Genomic DNA, 18,154 nt, shown 5'->3' on the forward strand with positions numbered 1-18,154 from the left:
ATTTTGTTCTGTTGTGGGAAGCCACTTGAGAATTTTGAGCAAGAGAGTGACGTTCATTTTTAGATACGTGTTCTCAAGGATGGGTTTGGCTGCCATTGAAAAATGAGTGTTGGAAGTCAGAGCGGAGGTGGGCTCACAAGGTAGAAGGGGGCGGGAATGTGAGGTGAGGACGTGAGGCAGGTTTTGGGTACGAAAGTCAGGAATGAGTGTGAGCAGAGGTGGAGTAGCAGGGCATGGAGACTAGGGTGGGTTTGGGTTTTCTTTCTCAGGCCACTCTTTCAAGATGGCGGACATTTGGGTGAACATACATGATGACAGCTATGAAGCCTCCCGGAGAAAGAAACTGAGGTCGGGGGGAGGGGTAGCTGCAGCTTGGGGTCCCCCTCCCCCTCTGCTACCTGGTGCTCTTTTCACTTGTAATAACATGCAAGACGTAGGGAAGGCACTTGTGGTCCCCTTGTTCTCGGACCTCAGACTCTACTTCTGTTTTCGGGATGCAAGAATCTCAAGCAGCGGGCTCTCTCGCGCCCTGGTTCCTTCCCCGGTTTTCTGCACGGTCTACAAGATGGTGCACTGTGCAATGAAGCGCCCTGTGGCAGTCTCCACCTTCACCTTCAGCTCTGTAGCCTTGCCCTGAATGTTTCATTCACGTGGAAAGCGAGTTCTAAAGAAACAGAAGTGTATAGTTCAGTGAGTGGCAAAGAGTCACATTTTTGTTAGACTTTTTTTTTTTTTTTTAGCTGCCTTTTATGTAGAACTGTGGTCCCTGGGCTTCTCAGAAATGCCTAACGCTTCCCCCTTCCAGATAGTCCGAATCTGTTAAAGCAGTCGGAACGGTTATTTCGTAACGTGCACAGTGGTTTCCTGACAGATCTTCTCTGAGGACGACGACGTTGTGGTATAACTTTTATCTTCAGATCTTCTGCTGAGGTCAGAGTGGGGTTCCCAAATGTAACTGAGCTGTGGAATGTTCAACCTGGCTGTCTTCTCCTCATCAGCCCTATTGCGTCTCTGCCCTTTTTCTCTTCCTTCCTGATTCTCCCCTTCCTGGCTTTCTGTCTTTTTCCAGAAACTGAAAGCTCGTTGGGAGGGAGCACATCTATGAAATGTGCAGGGAAGGAAGCACAGGTACCCACCTCATATAAGAATACCTGTGGGGGGGTGGGGTGCCCGGGTGGCTCAGCGTCGACTCTTGATTTCGGCTCAGGTCATGATCTCGTGGTTCGTTGGATCGAGCCCTGTATCCGGCTGTGTGCTGACTGAGCAGAGCCTGGTTGGGATTCTCTGTCTCCCTCTCTCTCTTCCCCTCCCATGTGCTTTCTCTCTCTCTCTGTCAAAAATAAATAAACATTTAAAAAAAGAATAAGAACAAATGTAGGGGTCCCTGGGCAATTCAGTCAGTTAAGCATCCAACTCTTGGTTTTGGCTCAGGTCATGATCTCACGGTTTGTGAGTTCAAGCCCCATGTTGAGCTCTGTGCTGATAACACGGAGCCTGCTTGGAATTCTCTCTCTCCCTCTCTCTCCACCTCTCCCCTGCTCTCTCTCTCGCTCTCAAAATAAATAAACTTAAAAAAAGGAACAAATGGTTATATACATTTACTACTTAATAGAGAAAATTAAATATTTATATTATATGTTATGTAATATAAATATGTGATTTATAAATTATAAATGTATTATTAAAATCTCATTCAGGTAAAAGTGTATATACATTCTCATTATATATAATGAGAATACATATATACATTCTCATACACCCATGTATTCTATATACACACATGTATATGTAAATAGAGAACATACGTAGAGGGAACATAAATAATATATACACACACACACACATATATATATATTCTCATTGTGTATAATATGAATGTACGTTTTTCCTCTGAGTGAGGTGCTTTTTGTTTTTTGTTTTTAAAGATCTTACTAAAAAAAAATTTTTTTTAAATGTTTATTTATTTTTGAGAGAGAGAAAGATGGAGTGCAAGCAGGCGAGGGGCAGAGAGAGAGGGAGACACAGAATCCAAAGCAGGCTCCAGGCTCTGAGCTGTCAGCACAGAGCCCGACAAGGGGCTCAAACTCACAGACTGTGAGATCATGACCAGAGCCGGTCAGATACTTAACCGACTGAGCCACCCAGGCACCCCTTAAAGATTTTATTTTTGACTAATCTCTACACCCAACCTGGCTCTTGAACTCACAACCCTGAGATCAAGAGTCACACCCTCTGCCGACTGAGCCAGCCAGGCGCCCCTGAGGGAGGTTTTAATACCACTTTGACTCCGTCACAATTTTGGCTGCGAACCCAGGGCTCGCATTTCCTTGAGGGAGTGAGTGGTATAAAGAAAAGTCGGGCGGGTTATCTCAGACCCGGTTGCCCGGCTCACTTTATAACTCGTAAACTGCCCTCTGTGCCCCACTTCCCTTGCAACGCCTTAATCCACAGCAGAAGGTTTGCTGGGAAGACGTGCACGGCCCCGCTCGCCGCTCGCCTCGAGCACTAATTGTACTAATGAATCCCTCTAAGCCAAGAGAATGTGCTACTTGGCATAAAACAGATGCCTCCTTCCAGCGAAACGGTGCTCGAAACGTGCTGTCCAGTAAGATCACCGTGTTCTCTAATCACCATTTCAGACCCCAAGGGGAGTGCGAGCCCAGTCCTTGTGGGGATGGAGCGCTGACTCCCAGGGGCTCATTCCGGGTTAGGGACCGCTGGAGGAGCCTGGGTTCAGAGGTCAGAGTCACCTGCTTCTCCCTTCTGCCCTCTTCCCAGCCTCCCTTCCACTCTCCTCCGGACCCTCGGGGTCCCTTCTCCTCCTGCGCCCTTCCCCACCTCTCGGCACACTCCTCTCTACTTGGAAGACCTCGAGGGTCTTAAAGGAGCCCTTCCCACCCTGCCATGCCGCTCCCCTGTCCCCATTTCAGCTTCTCTGTCCCATGTCCCATCCCTTCAGATACACGATCTTCCTTAAAAGACATGTGTTCTGGGGGCGCCTGGGTGGCTTGGTTGGTTAAGCGTCCAACTTCGGTTCAGGTCATGATCTCACACGTTGTGGGTTCGAGCCCTGCGTCGGGCTCTGTGCTGACAGCACGGAGCCTGGAGCCTGCTTTGGATTCGGCTTCTGTGTCTCCCTCTCTCCCTGCCCTCTCCTGCTCGTGCTGTCTCTCTCTCTCTCTCTCTCTCTCTCTCTCTCTCTCTCTCTCTCTCTCTCTCAAAAATAAAAATAAATGTTAAAAAAAATTTAAAAAAAGAAAAACACGTTCTGGGCTGATTTGACAATAGCTGTTAAAGTATTCAATGTGTTACCCTCCTGGGCAAGATAATTACATTTTAATGGGGGCTTCCTCTAACAAACCAACCCCTTTTTTTTCTATTGCAATTCCCCCGAGCAGTAGAGCACACAAACCTCTCTAGTTGAATAGTGGTTACAAGCCCAGCCTGGGTTGGGGGAGGCAGGCCGAGGGGGGTCCCCAGTCATGTGGGTTGGTTGGACCTCCCCACCACTTAGCAGCTCTGGGATCCTGAACAGCTTCATTCCTGGGTTCATGTCACTCCACAAAGAATCTCTGAGCACGGCCCTTGTGTGAGTCTCAGTCGTAGCCACGGGGGGTACAAAGGTTGGCAGAAACAAAGTCCCTGCTCTTGTGGATCTTATATTCTATAGGAGGGGTAGGCAATGAAACAGAAGCGAATATTTGAAAACTGCATGCTTTTGCCTCTGCTTGGGTTAAACGCGACTAATAATATTTCCCGCCCCGAGCTGTTGTAGGTATCGAGTAGAGTAACGTTCGGCGAATACAATTCTTTCAGCTATGAGTCTTTAGTTCTTGTGACCTGGGAGAAGGGGTACATCTCCCTGCAGGAGCCTTCCAGGACCTGGGACTATTGCTTTGTGCATCCAGGAAGCTCCCTCCTCTCTCTTCTTCCAGCAGCCTATCTCCACCTTTGCCACGGGTCCTGCTCCAGCATCCCACCCTTTTGGCAACCGTGTTTGGCTCAAGAGGTGAGCTTGTGACTCAAACACAGCAATTTGAGTTCTTCTCCTAGACCACCTCCACGGAGACTGTGAGAGGTCTTTCTCTTTGGGCAGCTCTCCACTAGAGCAACTTAGGACTCTGCCACGTGCAGAAGGCTGTCTGCAGGAGAGAAGGGAGGCAATCTGCAAAAAAAAAAAAAACAAAAAAAACGGAAGTGGGAGGGGCAGGGACAGAGGGACAGAGAATCCCAAGCAGGCTCCGCACCAGCGGTGGGGCTCGATCCCACAAACCGTGAGATCATGACCTGAGCCGAATCAGGAGTTGGACACTTAACTGAGTGAGCCACCCAGGCGCCCCTGCCTTCCCTCCAGGCACAGACAGGTTAAATAACTGCCGAGATCACACAGTTAATAAGTCATAGGACCAGGACCCAAACCAGGTACTCTGGCTCCAGAATCTCTACCTTTGACCGGTTATCTCTCTCTTCTCTGGGTGTTTAGAGTCTGGGGTTGCAATAGCTCGTTCCTGGTTCCTTTAGCCCTTCCTCTGATACAAACAAGTAACAACAAAACCCTCCCTACGTACGTGACATTGTCTGTATCTATACTTGTATCATCTGCTTCCTCATCTGTATCTCTTGTGATCTACACTTATTTTTGATTCCTGAGGTTGGTTTGAGTCGAGATTCTGTTACCTGCCACTGAGACAGTTGGCCACCTGAAAACGTTATCCGAACCTGCTGAAATGTGTGTATCGTTTGGAAGAAATCCCCCAGGCCAGTTCTGTGATGCCCTCGCATTGCACTACTCTGCCAATCTCTGTTTGAGATTTACCTCCTGACTGTAATTTTATTTCTATAAGCGGCCTTTTCCTAACAGACTCAGTGCTTAGAGGCAAGTGTGGGCAATTGAAATTCACTTAGAACTATCTTCTGAGTTCACTTTGACTTTGACCCTCATGGTGTCATGACCTTGGACTCTCTGGCTGAGCTCCTCACCTAGAGACTACCCTGGAGCTGAAAACCACTGAACAGTTTTATTATACTGATGATTACTTACCGTTAACGTTACTTGCAGAACAGTGCTTAAAAGCTGTACCAGGGCGCCTGGCTGGCTCAGTCTGTTGAGCATTCGACTCTTGATTTCGGCTCAGGTCGTGACCCCAGGGTTGTGGGATCAAGCCCCACATCCGGCTCTAGGCTGAGTGTGGAGCCTGCTTGAGGTTCTCTCTCTGTCTCCCTCTGCTCCCTTTCCCCCACTTGTGCTCTCTTTCTCTCTAAAATAAAATAAAGTAAAATAAAATAAAATAGCTGTATCAATATAGCATTTTCTGTACAAATTGTTACCTGTGTGATTAATTCATTAGCTTGATCCAGACAGACAGTTGCATGTTAATCTTAAGAACTCACGTCCATTCATGAGAACCCCTTATGAAGCTTCTAGCTGCACATTTTCACTGTCTGAGAACCTCAGTCCAAAGGATTGACTTCTGCTTCCAAATAAGAAGCATAGAGAATATTGGAACGTTTTGACTGCTGTGGTCTGTTGTTTCTTTTTATTATTTAATTTGGACATTGCAAACTGGTTTTGCATCATTTGCATAATTCTGCATAATTTAACGGGTCATTGTCCTCTTTTGAATGATGATTTGCTGGCTTATATCCCTGTACCAGTTGAGATGGTTTTTCCAAGTGTGAGTCCCCAGGGTCATGGTTGCTTTGAATTTATTGTGTATAATCCAGTTCTTCGTTCCCAGTGCACTGATGTCATTGCCCTGCTGGCTGGTTCCAAAGAAGCTTCGTGCCAGAGCAGAATCAGGCATCTTTGGTCATCAGTGGGACTCTCAGTGTCCTTTACTGCCAAGGAGCCTCTGAACTTAGGGCTGCATACTGAACTTAGGGCTACCTACTGAACTTAGGGCTAGCAGAAGGGGGGACTTAAAAATCCTTGTAGAGATTCCCATTTTCTGGGGAAATGTACACATTCACCGTGTCACTGAAGCTTGACATTGATTAGATCCCACTTATTGGTATGAAATTGCCTGGAGTTAAAGGACATTCATGCAAAGACACTGATGTAAAAGAGTTGAGACGCCCTGAAATGGACTTCCATATCTTTGAAGCGACACAGGACATGCACGAAGGGCTTTCCCGCGCTCCGCAGGCCCAGGACCTAGAGGAGGGTCCTCCCATCACGTTCTCTACGGACCCCCTACAGAAGGAAGGAAAGTTGCCCAGTGCCCAGGGGCGGAGTTGTACAGGCTCAATGCTGCCTGCAGAGACAGAGCTGTCTATAGACTATCTGGGCAGAAGGAGAAGGGGTCTGTATCTCTTGGTCAGCAAGAAGTGATGAAGAACATTGCCCGCGTAGACTCCCCAGTGCCTCAGGTGCAGCTGCAGAACCAGGTGTGAACAAATGCATGTCCCGTCTACAAGGAGTCTACGAGGCGTTCCTGGCTATGAGGATCTTCCCGGGCAGGAAAACGGAAGCTCCTCTGGGCCATGCGCTGTTTCCAATAGAGGGAAGGGAGCTGCTGCAGAACTACTTCAGTATTTAGAAAAGATGTAAAGCGGTCTTATTAACAGAACAGGGATCCCTGCCAACACTCACGGTGATTTGCAAAAGCCTGTCCACGGAGCATTTTCTAAGATGCACAAAATCGCTCAAGCTTGGGCGTTCTGTACAGAAAAAAGAAACGCTCAGATAAAAATGGACTCGGTTTCTTAGGGCATCAGCAGTGCAAAGGTTGTATTCAGGACATTGCACATGAAGATAAATATGAGAATCAGTTGAGGGGAGTAACTGTGGTCTCAGATATCTACAAATGCTCTCCCCCCAGGTCTCAGATATCTGGGTATTCCAATGCAAACAGTGTGGGAAAAGGCCATCGATTCTAGCAGATTCCCATATCATGGGAGATGCACTTGGGTGGCTCAGTTGGTTAAGTGTTTGACTCTCGATTTCAGCTCAGGTCGTGATCTCCCAGTTTATGAGTTCGAGCCCTGAGTTGAAGTCTGTGCTGATGGTACAGAGCCTGCTTGGGATTCATTGTCTCTGTCTCTCTCTCCCTCCCTCCCTCTGCCCCTCCTCTGCTTGCATTCTCTCTCTCAAAATAAATAAAAATTAAAACTTAAAAAAAAAAGAAATGTATCACAGGCCTATATTTGCGGTCTAAAAGTCATTTTCTAATACTTGATGAGACTCCTTTCATATAAAACTGTAATGCTTTTTATAAGAATCAGATCAGCTAGAAGGGAAAAGTGGGTTGCCTTCTATGGTTTTTAAAGGCATGCCCTTTGAAAAAATACTAAGCTTGTTTTAAAAAAAAATACTAAGCAACAATCAAGCTCCACTCACTATAGCAAAGATTGATGCTTGAACAGTGGGTCTTATCTCTAAAGAATTCGAAATCCAGTGGAAGAGGTCCACACGAGTAGAAAATTATAATGGGAAGTCACATGGCAGAGGAATAAAGAAGAAGAAGTAAAACCGTTGCTGAAATACACTGTGACTTGCAGGGCAGTGCAGACACAATTTGGCAAAATTGTCGTGTGGAGACAGTCCTCTGTGCACCTGAAGAATATCCCATGCAGTCAAAAAAAGCTGAATACCTAATACATTTTTCCCATTTTGTTTACGGTGGCAAAATACACTCAACGTAAAAGTTACCATTGAAAAGATTTCTTAAGGTTTATTTTTTGAGAGAGAAAGAGACAAAGCGTGAGCAGGGGAGGGGCAGCGAGAGAGGGAGACACAGAATCGGAAGCAGGCTCCAGGCTTCGAGCTGTCGGCACAGAGCCCGACGTGGGGCTTGAACCCACGAACTGCTAGATTATGACCCGAGCTGAAGTTGGCTGCTGAGCCACCCGGGTGCCCCTAAAAGTTACCATTTTTAAATATACTGTTGAGGTATTAAATACATTCATATAGTTGTGCGACCATCACCACTGTCCATCTCTGGAATGCTTCATCTCGCAAAACTGCACTCTGTCCCCATGAAACAGTAACTTCGAATTCCCTCCTCCCCTGAGGGCCCGGCAACTACCCATTCTGCTTTCTGCCTCTGAATTTGACTAGTCTGAGAACCTTATCCAAGTGTAATCATACAGTATTTGTCTTTATGTGACTGGCTTGTTTCCCTCAGCATCATGTCCTCAAAGGTTCACCCATGTTGGAGCAGGTGTCAGAATTTCTCTCCTTTTTAAGGCTGGAGAATATTCCATTGCACTTATATACCACATTCTGTTTATCCGTTCGTGCATCAGGACATACTTGGGCTATTCCCGCCTCCTGGCTTTTGTGAATAATGCTTAGACCACAGGTGCACGAATAGATCCTGCCTTCAGTTCCTTTGAGTTTATACCTAGAGGTAGAATTTTTGGATTCCATGATAAATCTATTTTTATGTTTTTGGTGAACCACCCTGGTGTTTCCCACAGCAGCTGTACCATTTTATGTTTCCACGGACAGTGCCATAAAGGTTTCAACCAGCCCAATACATTTTTGAATTACATTGTTGATCATAAGGATGTGACATTTGTGAAAAGTAACTCATTTTATAAATATTTTTCAAACAGTGCTATGTTTAGGGTTCCATCTGAAGCAAAACGTAGCATACCATAACCCAATTTTTAATAAGGAAAAAGTAATTATCAATATGAAAGTCATAGATAACTTAGAAAACAGACACCACTTTGGACCCCCAATTCCTAATATTGTACAAAACGATATATTTCTTCATTTATGATGCATTTTAGGGAGCATTCATTTCAAACATTGAGGGGAAAAATGGACAGGATTCATTGCTGGGTACACAGAGCCAAGAAAATCTCTCACAATCATTTAATTTTGTTTATAGTTCACCTTGCTCTAGAAACATTTTGAGAAAATTTACAAGAATATGCTTACCGAAATGTAAACTAGACAGCAGAATAGGAGATCAGAACGGTGAAAATAAGGGCACACAAATGCCCAACAGAAACTAACCATGTGTTAACAGTTACACTTCGAATTTTCCATCTTCTTTGGTGAAAAGGAAGACACAATTTGTTACCTAATTCCTATTCTCAGCTATCAGAGGAACACTGAATTCTAAAACTTTGTTGCTCAAAATGTGGTCCTTAAGGGCACCTGAGAGGCTCAATCGGTTAAGTGTCCCTCTCTTGGTTTCTGCTCAGGTCATGATCCCACAGCTCTTCATGGGTTCGAGTCCCGAGTGGGGCTCTGCTTTGACAGCACAAAGCCTGCTTGGGATTCTCTCCCTCTGTCTTTCTCTGCCCCCATCCCTCTCCCCCCCCCCACCCCCCTGCCCCAGCCGCTTGCACTCTCTCTGTCTCTTTCAAAATAAGTAAATCGACTTAAAAAAAAAAAAAAGTGGTCCTTGAGTCAGCAGCAGCAGCAGCATCAATGGGGAAAGTTTGTTAGAAATAGAAAATATCAAGTAGACCCAGACCTGCTGAGATAGAATCTGCATTTTAACAAGATCCCAGGTGATTTATCTGTACACTAAAATTTGAGAAGCACTGTTTGAAAAGATATCCTTCACCTGGGGTTTCATAAACACAAGCTTCTCAGTGATGTAACAGGAAATATATTCACAGGATTTTGGTGTGTTTTTTTTTCCCCCCAACAAAGGCAGTAAATAACTGAATATGTTGGTTTCTTATGGCCATTTTTGAGATAGAGAAAGATATAATAATAAAGCCAGACGTAAGGCAAAGAGTTCGTAGACGCGACACCAAAAGCATCGTTCGGAAGTGCTCGACACATGGTTGCTTTGTGGCGGGGGAGCGGCTCTATATCCTGATGATGATAGGTGTTGCCGAGATGTACAGGAGACAGCGTAACTGAAGGGCTCCATACAAATCTGCTGCTTGCTCCCGTCTCTGCTTCTCTGCTTGCTAGACCTGCACCCTCACCATATACACGCCTCAGAATGCAAACAGTGTCCTTGTAAGGGACACGGAGTTAATGATTTGTTTACAGTACGTAACATCGAAGGAAGGACCAGGTGAGAACGACCAGACGTCATGCGCGTATCCCAGACCACCAGCACGAGATATCTCAATGCCACGACCCCCTGGTTCCCGGGAATAAGACCCAGGCTCTCGTCTCTGTTCTAACCGGTTCCGCGATGCCTGAGAGGACGTGTACGCTTCCAGATTTTTAGTAAAACCCCCGAGACGTCAAGCAGAGATGAGCTCTCTCTTTTTCTTTCTGAGTCTCCTACATACTCCGTACCTTCACCTGCCGCTTTCGCCTCTTGCTGGCTCATGTTTGATTTTTTTTTAGTGTTTATTTTTGAGAGAGAAAGAGAGAGAGAAAGGGAGTAGGGGTAGAGAGAGAGGGAGAGAGAGAATCCCAAGCAGTCCCCATGCTGCCAGTGCAGAGCCCAGCGTGGGGTTTGAACCTACAAACCTTGAGATCATGACCTGAGCCAAAGTCGGAAGCTTAACCGACGGAGCCCCCTCAGGCTCACATTTGATTTGCATTCCGCGTGCAGCCAGAGGCCCTCTTGGCTGCTCCTTTGGAACCCCCCTCCCCCCGCCCCGGGGCCTCAGACCCCAGTCTGCTGGCATCATACACATGGGATCACATTTCATAGAAATGCACACATACGCACGCACACACGAGTGCACGTAAGAATTAGCGGTAACAGAATGAGATCTATGAGCTCGTTACCAGCATTGTGCCAAAGTCAGTTTTCTGTTTCAGCGTATAACCACAGTGCCGCAAGATGTCACCATTGTGGGAAACTGGGTCTGGAATAGTTTAGCAATTTCCTATGGTTCTCTAATGGTTTAAAATTAAATTTTAAAAAATGAAGCATAAAGAGATACCAGAGTGATAATGAAACCTGCAACCAGATTATCTTAAGTCTCTAATTCAGCTATTCACTTGTCCCTAAAAACAGCATTAGCAACAAAATTTGTCACTGGGAACTCCCCTGCACTGCAGGGGAGTGCAGGAATTTGCAAAAATTTAGTGCTGAACCAAACACAGGATAGAAAAGTTCCGACGACCCAACAACAGATCTAAGAGTTGGAAAATATATTCAGTATCCAGAGGTAAGAAGTGATTGGAGACAAGTCCAGAGTGGGGTCAGCTGAGACAGCACGACCATCTTTCTAGCTGGCGTTTAATGGCCCTATTCTCTGGGAGATAGCTCTTTCCCTGGGGGCATCTCAATGACGCTGTATGGCCTACTGAGTTTAGGAAGAAGGGAATAAAAGTGGTTCTTTGACATATCTGTGGATTCAACCTTCAGAAAATGCTTACCTCACACGAAAAATATTATAATGTAACGGAAAAAACACACCAGACCGATAAGCAGGCTAAGTTCAGCCATGCTATTCGGAAATGGTATCATGGAATAAGGATATATCACATTAGACATTTACGATTATAATGCAGTCATTAACACGTTGCTGGGAGGAATGTAATGTGATATGACCACTCTGGAAAAAGAGTCTGGCGTTTCTAAAAATCTAACATGACTTACTCTGCTATCCAGCAATAGTAGCCTTGGGTGATTCCATGAAAAATAATGGAGAAGAGATTACATTGAAGGAAAATGAGAATAAAACAAAGCAAGATGCATTTCTAATGCTGTTCTAACTGTATTGCGTTTAAAGCTGTCCCCAGTCAGATCTGATCGGTTAGGCAGTTGTCCCTATTGAGGATCCCTTGAGGTACAGCAGGAAATAAATGCTTCGAAAAAATAGTTTCAGTTCTGAGCAGAGCACTTGTACGTCTTTGTGTGGGTTCAGACTATCTGAGTGTTTCTTCTCACTGACACAGCACACATGCCTACAACGTGAGAGTTGTTTCTATAATGGCTTCCTTTGTAAGTAAACCTATGACTCCGTGTCCGAGAACTTGAAATTACCTTGCTCTTTTTATAACCCCATGATTAGAGATAAAGCACCGTCATAAATTCATTAATTCGATTTCACAGCATTTTCAGATGGATAAGCAGGGCCGACTAATTCCCAATTTTCTTCATTTTCACCTTAAAACTTGAGAAGTTATGAAATATTAATGACACTTCCCACACTCCCCATGTGGGTGGCAACATGTAGCTTCCTTTTAATAAACATCCCTCTAATACAGAATACACAGAATTTATGTGAAAATTTAGGTATGCCGATGGTGGGGGGGGTGCCTGGCTCAGGGCCCTCTCCTAAAGCCCTGTTCTGATGGCTGTTTGCCTCGTGTTCTATTGTCCAGAGTCCCTGTTTATTGGAAACTGGTCTCTGGACCTACTCACTTGGATGCCACCACTGGCCTGGCAGATTTTACCAGGTGGGAGTGAATGGATTTTCCATAATGTAAGACCTTGTCACAGCATTCCAGCTCAGGAATGTCATTGTTTAACCAATACCTGAAGTCAGAACCTTCTAGAAGATAAATATTTAATCTTTTGGCTCTCTATCACAAACTATCAAGGGTTCCTCGGCAAACTCCACTGGTCTTTTTAAAGTAGGTGCAATGTATATCGGCAAAACCGAGCACATAGCAAATAATGAGTGAGCTTTTCACATCTGTACTTTAAATATCTGAAAAAGACCAGGTCATGTAACTGGGAACTTCAGTGAAGGTTCGAGACTTTTCTCTTTGGCTGGGTTTTAGAAGTAGTGTAGTTCAGGGGACATATTGAGCTTACTTCTCAGAGTATGTGAATCCCAGTGATGAGCCCCGTTCCATCATATCACCATAGTTAGGTATGGAAGTTCCTTGTTGCTCCGTCATCATTAAGAAAGATATGATCTTACTCAAATGATATCTGCTTAACTTTAACCAAATTGAAGTGAAAATGTGCTGATATATGTCATCTATTAGACGACACATCTAGTTTGAAAAGGACAGTTTATGGTACCTGTTTGCAATTCTGTTGGTTATATACCTAAAACTTGCTGGGTCATGTGGTAAATTCATTGTTTAACTTTGTGAAGAGCTGTCAAGCTCTTGGCCACAATGGCTGCACCATTTTATATTCCCACCAATAACACACAAGTGTTCCGATTTCTCCACATCTCACCAATTATTATTATTGCCATCCTAGCATGTGTGACATGGTTCCTCATTGAGGTTTTGATTTGAATTTCCCAAATGGCTAACCATGTTGAGCATCTTTCCATGTACTTGCTGGCCATTTGCATATTTTTGGAGAAATGTCCAAGTCCTTTGCCCATTGGGTTATTTTGTGTTTCTTATCGTTGCAATGTGACAGTTCTTTATATATTCTAGATACTAGATCCTTATCAGATGGGTGATTTGCAAATATTTTCTCCCATTCTGCGAGTTATCTTTTCATTTGCTCAGTAACATCCTTTGATCAACAAAAGTTTGTAATTTTGGTGAATTCCATCTTGTTTCCTATTTTTGGTGTCATATGTAAGAATCTATTGCCAAAGGCAAGGTCGTGAAGATTTATCCTTATGTTTTCTTCCAAGAGTTTTATGGTTTTGATTCTTCTATTAGTTCGTGATCCATTTTGAGTTAATTTTTATGTATGGTATGAGGTATAGGTCCAGCTTCATTCTTCTGCTTGTGTATATATCCACAGGCCAGCACTAATTGTTGAAGAGACTCTTCTTCCCTCACCAAATGGTCTTGGCATCCTCGTGGGATATCACTAGCAAAAAATGCATGGGTTTCTTTGGGGACTTCAGTTCTGTCTAGTTGGTCCATATGTCTATCCTTATACCACCACCACACTGTTTTCATTACTGTCATTTTTTTTTAATGTTTACTTATTTTTGAGAGAGAGGAAGAGACAGAGAGTGAGCAGGGGAGGGGCAGAGAGAAAGGGAGACACAGAATCCAAAGCAGGCTCCAGGCTCTGAGCTGTCAGTGCAGATTGCAATTCCACAGGAATTTGAGGATTAGTTTCTCCGTGCTGGAAAACAAAAGTCCATTTACATTTTGATAGTAACTACATTGAATCTGTGGATCTCTTTGGGTAGTATCGCCCTTTTAGCAATATTAAGTCTCCCAGTCCATGAACATGGGATGTCTTTCCATTTATTTAAGTCTTCTTTAATTTCTTTCAGCAATGTTTTGTAGTTTTACACATTTTTCACCACTTTGGTTAAGTTCATTCCCAGATTTTTTATTCTTTTTGATGTTATATTAAGTGAGGTTGATTTTTATAATTTCCTTTTTGGATTGTTCATTGCTGCTATGTAGAAATCTAGCTGATTTTGATTGATCATACCCTGTACCTTTGCTGAATTTGTTTAGTAGTTAGTAGCTCTAATAGGGGTTTTCGTGTATGTGTGTGTGTGTGTGTGTGTGTGTGTGTGTGTGTGTGTTCTTTGGGACTTTCTATCTATAGGATCATATCATCTCTGAATAGCAATAGTTTAATTTATTCCTTTGCACAGTGGATGCCTTTTTTCTTTTTCTTGCCTAAGAAATACAATGTTGAGAAGAAGTATGATGTTGAAAAGCAGTGATGATAATTGACACATTTGTCTTGTTTCTGACTTGAGAGGAAAAGCTTTGGATATTTCTCATCGAGTGTGGATTTAACTGTGGATTTTGCACAAATGCCTTTCTCATGTTGAGGAAATTTTCTCTTCTTTCTGGTTCTGAGTGTTTCTGTCATGAAGGGGTGTTGCTGCCCAAGATGAAAGCTTTAACATCTTCTCATATCTTTTTCGAGCATGTTTCTTTCCCTGGACCTATGCATGGCTTTCTGTATTCCCCATAAACATAAGTGCTTTTGATCGTTCTTAATTTCCCAAGGAAATTCTCTCCCAGGCATTAAGTGGTCTATTTTATGTCTCAATTATAATAATTTGCATCAGGCATTTGCAGGTTGTCTACCTTACAATATTTATAAGCGATACCCACCACTTTTCCAGCCTGGATGAGCTCCAAATTAGACAAAACAGAAAGAAATATCAGTCCTTTGGGTAGCCTCCAGACATATTAGAAAATACCTACACAATAATTTTTGGAAAAGGTTTGTTTTGCACCCCTCCCCCACCCCCCCATCTCATAAGCAGGGGCCAGGGTCCCACACTGGGAACACAGGCTGCTATATTCAAGATGGCTGCTGACATGGGTGGAAGTGTAGCTCAAGAACAAGTTTAAAAAAAGAATTCCACCAAACCTTCCTACCATTGTAAAAGTTAACTTCTTCTCAATTCCATGTTCACTTGGTTGCTATAAAACTCCCTATTCTTCATGTGTTTTTAAAGAGATGGAACCATGCTGATCGTCTCATTGTGAAGCATCATTTTATCATTCAAGTTTATCATTACCTATAAATATAGCTCGTTAGGTTTAAGTGCTCTGTGTGGAGCCAGTTTCTTCACATCCTTGCCGATGTTTGATATCATTTGACTTCTAAATGTTTATAAGTCTGAAGGATGTCACATGATCTCTCATTTTGTTTTAACTAGGATTGTGCAAATAGTAGCCTTGAAGTTTTTATTTGTAGTTGTTTAGTGACCATCTGGATATTCTCTTCTGGGAATTATCAGATCATATTTTTCATATGCATATGATAGGAAATTGAGAACCTGCTTCTTTTTTCTATCTTTACCTTCAAATTATTTGTATCTTTGTCTTCGGTATGTATTTTTATTTATTTATTTATTTAAAAAATGTTTTCACGTTTATTTATTTTTGAGAGATAGAGAGACAAAGCATAAGGCAGGGAGGGGCAGAGAGAGAGAGGGAGACACAGAATCTGAAGCAGGCTCCAGGCTCCGAGCTGTCAGCACAGAGCCCGACGCGGGGCTCGAACCCACAAACTGTGAGATCATGACCTGAGCCGAAGTTGGATGCTTAACTAACTGAACCGCCCAGGTGCCCCTGGTATGTATTTTTTAAAGCAAACATATACATTTTATTTTGATATTTTTAGCTCAGTTTTTAAAGTCTTTTAATAGGGGACTTGTCAGTCACATTTATTGTGACTATTGATATGCCTGGGTTGCTTTCCAACATTTTATTGTTTTATTTACTGCTCTATCCTACATTTCGTTTCTTCTTCTTTTTCTACCTTTGAAGAATTGAGTGAATTTTCTCCATTTTAGTTGTCCTTTCATTGTTCAATGTGCTTTTTAGTGTGAGATTTGTAAACGTGACATGTTGAGAATTACCATCTTCTAACACTCTCTAGAGTTGATTGGTACCTGAGTAACTTGAGATCAGTAGAACACAGTACTTAAAGAGCATCAACTCCAGAACCAGACACACTGGGTTCAGACTTTGGCTTTGACATTGACTGTGCCACCTTGACCATGTTACTCAATATTTCTGTTCCTCAGTTCCCATATACATAAGATAAAGAAAAATAAAATGATATGAAGAGTGAGTGAATGTAATGGGTAAGGACATGTAAAAGGGTAAGGACAATGGTGCATAAAAAACATTCAGTAAGTTTTAGCTGTAGTTAATTTTCCCCTAACTAGGGCAGAGACAGTTTTGTTCATCATTGTTCCCTACCATATGCTTTGGTTTTCTTCTAAGAAGCTGTTAAATTTTCTTCTTTTTTTTAAAAAAAAAAATTTTTTTTTAATGTTTACTTATTTTTGACAGAGAGAGAGACAGGGCATGAGGGGGGAGGGCAGAGAGAGAGGGAGATACAGAACCTGAAGCAGGCTCCAAGCTCTGAGACTCTGATGTGGGGCTCGAACTCACAAACTGCCAGATCATGACCTGAGCCGAAGTCGGACGTTCAACCGACTGAGCCACCCAGGCGCCCCTTAAATTTTCTTTTTTGACAATTAACACAAATCAACTGATCAGTAAGGTGTATTGGTTTCTTGACTGTCTACTTAGGATGTTTTGTTTTGTTTTGTTTCTCTTATATTTGGTTTTCTTCTTATTAGAATCAATAAGCAAGACCTTCAGACTAGACCTACAAGTGATAGGAGGTTTTATACACCTAAAAATGTCTTTGTCTTCACATTTCATATGATAATTCAGCTTGGTATAGAATACTAACTTCAAAACTATCTTTTCTCAGAATGTAAAATATGTTATTCTTGCATTCATGGATTTTTATTTTATTTTTTAATCAAATCCAATTTTATTATTACTATTTTTTTTTAACTTATATCCAAGTTAGTTAGCATATAGTGCAACAATGATTTCAGGCACTGATTCCTTAATGCCCCTCCCCCATTTAGCCCGTCCCCCCTCCCACAACCCTTCCAGCAACCCTCTGTTTGTTCTTCATATTTAAGAGTCTCTTATGTTTTGTCCCCCTCCCTGTTTTTATATTATTTTTGCTTCCCTTCCCTTATGTTCATCTGTTTTGTCTCTTAAAGTCCTCATATGAGTGAGGTCATATGATACTTGTCTTTCTCTGACGAATTTTGCTTACATAATACCCTCTAGTTCCATCCACGTATTTGCAAATGACAAGATCTCATTCTTTTTGATTGTTGAGTAATACTTCATTGTGTGTATATATAATATATACGTATATATTACACATATATGTATATATATACACACATACATACATATACATACACACACACACACACACACACACACACATACACACCGCATCTTCTTTATCCATTCATCCATCAATAAACATTTGGGCTCTGTCCATACTTTGGCTATTGTTGATAGTGCCGCTATAAACATTGGGTTGCATGTGCCCCCTCGGCATTATGGATTTTAATGAGAAGTCTAACCTTGATCTGATTTTTATACTTTTATAAATAACTTATTTTTCTCAAAAATTTTAAGATCTTTTCTTTCACTTTATTGTATTGAAATTTTACTACTCTGTTCCAGGTATAAGTCAATTTTTATTTATTTGTTTGGGACTTGGTAGGATCTTCAAGGCAGAGACTTGTATTTTCCTTATTGGAATTTTTTTTCCTACTTTTTGCTTTTTATTTCACACTATATTTCCCCTCCCTTCATTTTCTCCTTCTAACAAGCACCACTTACTATGTTCCAGGCCTTGTTTTCAGTGAGTTCCATGTATTAGCTGATTTAACTTTCACAGCAACTCCTTTGGGTGGAGCATTATCAGAATCACCACTTTCTAGATGAGCCAACTGAGGTGGAAGAGGTTTGATAAATTGCCCAAGGTCATACATAACTGGGATTCCACCTGGACGGTCAGACTCCAAGCTTACATTTTAGACCACTTGATCCCCTACATCTGTCTCTTTCTCTTCATTCTTT

Source organism: Prionailurus bengalensis, chromosome E1, assembly GCF_016509475.1.
Source record: "Prionailurus bengalensis isolate Pbe53 chromosome E1, Fcat_Pben_1.1_paternal_pri, whole genome shotgun sequence".
In the NCBI taxonomy this organism is placed as follows: domain Eukaryota; kingdom Metazoa; phylum Chordata; class Mammalia; order Carnivora; family Felidae; genus Prionailurus; species Prionailurus bengalensis.